Consider the following 6,133-nt stretch of genomic DNA (forward strand, 5'->3'; position numbering starts at 1 on the left):
GAGTCATTTTCCTATTAAGATGAACATTTAAATAGGAGTCACGCAGAAAAACAGCTGTTCTTCTTTAACCCATTACCGCTGTAAAAGCAAAGCTGTGCTTCATGCAATATCCCTGCTGTCTCTGTATTAAACTGGACACAGCGACACTCATCTCAGACTGGCCCAGCTCCACAGCAGTGTGTCCTGTGTGTGATTAGTGATGCCCAGACACTGTCAGGTCACTGTGTCCAGTGTGGTGTCTCCGGGGGAAAAGTTATCTCCGTTACGTAAAATTACTCACACCACATTTTTTCTTTCTTAATTTCCGTGGAGTTTTACTCTGTTTCGCCTGTCCGTTTATCTTCCAAATCCAGTCTGTGATCCGTTCTCTCAATCCTTATTCTATCCGAGTTACAAAGTCCGTAAAGTAACACAAATCCGCGCCACATCAAAGCCACAATCCGTAAACCATAATTCATCAATCCTTTCGTAACACCAAGCTGATTCCTCTATCACCTCACAAACTTCCGCGCCGGTTCACCCCCCTTCCGGCGCATTTATATTTTGTTTCCTGACGAGACTCACCTGTGTCTCGTTGTTTTTCGGAATACGCCCTTTCTATCTGCGGGTCAGCTGGGTTTTCTTGGCGGCCATCTTGCTCAGGTCTAAGTCGAGTATATTGAGCAGGTCGTTCCTGAAATACCTGTCCTGGATGGCCCTTCCCCTGGTCATTTTACACCAGTTTAATACAGAGATATTAAATTTAATCTTAGTGGGGAAATTACTCCAATGTATCTTTTCTTCTTGTGTTGAAATAGCAGTCAGTTCTGTGTAAAAGCCCCGGTCTTGACCAAAGCAGCACTGTCTCCTCACTGTTCCTCCCCAGTCTGGTGAAGAAACACTCACACCAGGGCCAGTTTTCCAGGAAGCCAGTTAACCAACCAGCATGTCTTTGGACTGTGGGAGGAAGCCAGAGCACCCAGAGGAATCCCACATGAGCACAGGAGAACATACAATCTCCATGCACATACTGTAGCACACCAGTGTTTATGACTTGGCTTATATTTTTCTCTTATAATTTGTCAGATAATTCTGATACACAAGTTCTGTTTACAAAAATAGAAAATGATCAGTTCAGATGTAAATTAATAATAATGCTTATAATAATTACAGCAGTGGGCTTAATGTTGGTATGACTTACAGTCAGCTCTGTCAGTTCTGCAGGCTGCTCCTGCCTCACAGCTGCTGCCTGCACTGCTGCTGTCCCACTGCGCTGCATGTCAGCTGTGTTTCCCTCCATTGTGCTGGACTGAGCAAAGCGCTGGTCCCTCGCTATGAAAGGATTGTGCAGTAAATTTAGATCCATGTCATGTTTCATGACCTGCAGGCAAGCTGTAATGATTGTGTGTCACACGTCTGACACAGTGAGAACACATACCCTCTTCCCTCACACACTGGACTGTGAGACTCACATCTGACACAGTGAGAGCAGATACACTCGTCCCTGGACTTGAACATAAAGAAAACGAAAGAGCTAATAGTGGACTTTCGGAGACACAGGCCACACACTCACAGCCCACTCAGTATTGATAGAACGGAAGTGGAAACAGTCACCAGCTTTAGGTTTTTGGGAATTCACATCTCTAAAGATCTAACCTGGACTGTGAACACTGACTCTATCATGAAGAAGGCTCAGCAGCGCCTTTATTTCTTGAGGTGCCTCAAGCGATGGGGGATGCCAACACATGTGTTGGTGAACTTCTACCGCTGCACTATCGAGAGCGTCCTCACCAACGGGATCACCGTGTGGTATGGCAACACCTCTTCGCGAGAAAGAAAGGCACTGCAGAGAATGGTCAATATGGCCCAGAAGATCATCGGCTGCGGTCTCACCGAAATTAAACAGCTCTATGAGGACCGCTGCCGTGGTAGAATTCTGGCCATCACAGAGGACAGTCACCACCCCAGGCATGAGCTCTTCACCCCATTGCCCTCAGGCAAGAGATATAAGAGCATACGGACACTGACCACTAGATTCTTCAACAGCTTCTATCCACAGGCAGTGAGACTGGCGAACACATTTAGCCATCCCCCTCGGACCACACCTACACCATCACCATCTACCTCTTTATGATTTCTTATCTATTGCACATCTCCAGTCATTGTTTACATGTCTGTATTGTTTACATTCAAACTGTCTACATGTTTACTTGCACATTGTCTATTGTTTGTTTGTACATTGTCTTGATGCACTGTTTGCACTTTGTCTTGTTTTTTACACTTGTTTTACAATCGAGAGACTTTCTGTAAGTAAGAATTCCATTGTACCAGTACCGGTTACATATGGCAATAAAGTTCAAGTTCAAGTTCAAATGCTTTTATCATTTTTCTTTTCACCAGTTTCTTTTTCCGTGGTTTGTCTGCATATCTGGTTCCTCCTGACAAATATGTTGGCGTGATAAACCTTCCTTTTGTAGCTCCATAGAGTATCACTAAGGTCACAAGGTTTTATTAGGATTTATTAAAAACGCATAGTAAAACAAATCAATGCTGAACTGTTCCCAGCAAGGAAAAAGTCCAAGTCCAGATAAAACCCTCCAGGCCCTGCCTTTGGCTCCCTCAGAGGGGAAGTACACAATACACAGAAGACAGGTGAAGGGACAAAATCTATACAAGAGAAACACAGGTAAAACATGTACATGTGTAGGAGTGTGTGAGTATAGATGTGTGCGTATGGGAGTGTATATAAATATGCATGTGTGAGCTGCGTGTCCTTTGAGATGAGCTCTGTGGGTCTTCTCTGTGTGGACACTGGTGCCTGTGACCTGCCTGTCCTTTGAGATGAGTGTGTGAGTCTTCTCTGTGTGGACACTGGTGCCTGTGACCTGCCTGTCCTTTGAGATGAGTGTGTGGGTCTTCTCTGTGTGGACACTGGTGCCTGTGACCAGTGCAGTTGTGCCAATTGATACGATACGATATATCTTATCATTCATCAGCTCATTTTTTCATTATAAGAATTTGACCAAACAACATACATATAATTATGGGAATTACAATTCCTTACCATGATGCCCTTGTTTAATTGAAATCAATCTTTTTTAAATAACTAGGATGCTTTATATGTACAAATTCAATTGCAGATTAAGTCTATGCCTAGTGATGTGAATAAATAGTGAAGAGTAAGAGAGCTGGGCTCTGCTGAGTACATCTATACCTCCTGATGTAAGAAGTTATTGAAGAGAGCAAGAAAATTGGACATGATGTAGTGAGTTATGAGTGTGAACCTTCCTGTGCCCAGTGAACTGTTAGTGCTCTAAGTGTGAGTGTGGTGAGTTAGGAGCTGTGTACAGTATGAGGCAAAAGACCAGAGAAGACCTGAAGGTGACAGGAGTGCCCTCAGTCTTCCCTGAAAGTGGTTAAAACAGAATGCTAGTACGCTGTGGCAGAGTTGCTAACTGTATTGTCACTTTACCCATATATTCCTATATATGTTACATTGCCACTTCACAAAAGCCCAGTTCTGTAATTTATTCAGTGTTTTACTATGGGTCTGTTCTCAAGTGCAACACTGTACTGTAGTATGTGCAGTGCAATTGATTGATCAGGTGTTGTAAGGGGACTGTTTAAAGGGGAACTATAATTTTATTTTTATCTTTTGGGATTGGAAAGAATTGGCTTTGATGAGTGCATTTCAGACCACAATAAAAGTAAAATGTACTTTTACATTGGAGGTTAGAAAACCCCCAATTTACATCACAAAATAGATGGAATTTCCGATGGTACAGTATGTGCAGTGCCATGTTCTGCAATCCAGAACGGGGCAATAAAACGTCCGGTGAGGTGAAGCAGCCCTATGACATTGTAAACAATCAGGCTTGTGAACACCTCTCTTTTAATCCAATAGAAATATTAATCTCAACTTCAAGGAATTTTTGCTGACAAATACTACCTTTGTGTTAACTCTGCATGCAAATCTTGTCGGAACATTTCTGAGTGAAATGTCTGCTGCCCAACCTGAACTTAATTTGCTCGTACATCACCTTACATTAGTCATTACAGCGACTAGCGAGCAGAAAGGGCCACAATACATCACAGTTCGCGCAACCTCTTGCTCTTGCCTGTGGTGAGACCAGGGGTTTGCGACAACATGATGACTTATGGTCCTTTCACAGAGCTCATGATTTTGTGCTTAATTCGAAATTTGCAAAATGTTTCTATACTGTCAAGATATTTATTTTGTTACTGAGAATTAATGACCAAGTCTGAGAAAGCAGGGAATCAGTTCCTCTTTAAACCTTTTGTTGAAGAGGCTGGAGTGTGGGCTTGTTTTCTGCTTGTCTAAAAGCTGATTCTGTCAGATAATTTCCTGTTCAAGCCTGCGGTGTGACCACTTCCCAGTTCTGTTCACAGAAATAAACTCCTGCTGCTTTGTTGGGGTCCAGTTAAACAGAAGGAGGTTCTTTCACACAAACGGAGTGAGCTTTGCTATATATATATATCATATGGTATTTTCACTGTTTATTTTACAGCAATTGAGAAAGATAACTTCACTATGGGAAAAGGTGTTTTGCATCATTAATATTGTAAATATTGTAGTTGTGTTTCTTGTAAACTACAGCCATCTGCAACCTGTTGAAAAATAATGTAACAATGTGGGAGTGGGCGGCGCCGCGGTAAGCACTTGTAAGAAGTCAATGCCCCTAACTGAGGGACGGAGGCACTGATGTGAGGTTAGCATGAACCAAAAATAACCCACAAAAAGGGTGAAAAACCAAACAAAATGCCTGCCCCGATAAAGGTACATAGCAGGACAGGCAAAAAGAAGAAGAAAAATAACAACGACCTTACGCAGCTGTGAAGGCTGTATAAAGGCTCACTGGACACCTCCTGAAGGGACGAGCAGGGTCATCCCCAGAAGTGGAGGATCTATTCACCAGCAGTCCAAGAGGTCTGCTCTTCAAATTCTGCCCTCCTTACTGTCCCCCAAGCCCATCTACATTGTATGGGCGACAGGGCCTTCTCCTGCTATGCCCCCAAGCTCTGGAACTCTTTGCCCAAGGATATCAGAGAGTCACCCTCTCTAAACTCCTTCAAATCCAGACTCAACACCCTCTTCTTCAGAAAAGCCTTTACTTAACTGGTTCCATTCTTCACCCCTCTGCTCTTCTTAGTACCACCATCCACAGTCTCCTCTGTATATTGTAATTGTGTCTTATCTTGTGTATTCTCCTTATTTATTGTCATACTCTTCTTATGTATTGTTATTGTCATCCTGTAAAGCGCTTTGAGAAGCCACCTTTAAAGGCGCTATATAAAATAAAGTTTATTATTATTATTATTATTATTATTATTACAGCACCAGCTCCTTCTTGCCTTCTATAAGCCTTTGCTCTTTCCCCATTTCCCTCTATAAAACCCCTCTCCTTTTACCCCAGATTAATTCTCTCCGCCTGTTTCCCTCTATAAAACTACTATTCTTTTACCCCAGATTCACTCTGTTTCCCTCTGTAAAGCTCCTCTCTCTCTCTCCTCTGAGTCCTGAGTATGTCTGCTCTCTCTCTGCCTCTCTTGCTCTTACCAGCTCTGTCACTAGCTCACCCCGCTGTGATGAACGGGGCAATAAAACTGTCCATCAGCCTGTATTTCCCCACCCTGTAGCCCAGCCAGGAGCGCTCGTCTCAATACGTCTAACCAAGAGTTCATGATCCGTATCTGACCCACTGCCTCTCCTCTACAGTTTGACACATTTAACACCAATCAGAACAGGTCTAAACCTCAACAATTGAAAGGTGATGAAGTTCAACACAAACCTGCTGACATTCCTGAACCCCATCAGCTCAGGTTTGCTTGTCTTACAGAGACTCTGAGAAAAGACAGTGAGAGGTTCCCAGACATTGTCTACAGCCTGAGAGGACCCTACTCTCACCCCACTGTGAGTCTCCCAGTCACATCGGCACTGGGTGTCCTGTAGCCTCCCAACACCATGGGGTTATGGAGTTAGGTTTGGTCTGTACAGGAGTCTGACCCCCACAGATTCAGAGACTCCTGGTTCCTGAATCTGAATAGTCTGTTTGATGTCTCCTCTTCCCTCTGTCTCTGGAATTGTAATCTCACACTACTGTGGGTCTGTATCTACTTGTGCTGTTCAAGTATA

Source organism: Lepisosteus oculatus, chromosome 6, assembly GCF_040954835.1.
Source record: "Lepisosteus oculatus isolate fLepOcu1 chromosome 6, fLepOcu1.hap2, whole genome shotgun sequence".
Lineage (NCBI taxonomy): Eukaryota > Metazoa > Chordata > Actinopteri > Semionotiformes > Lepisosteidae > Lepisosteus > Lepisosteus oculatus.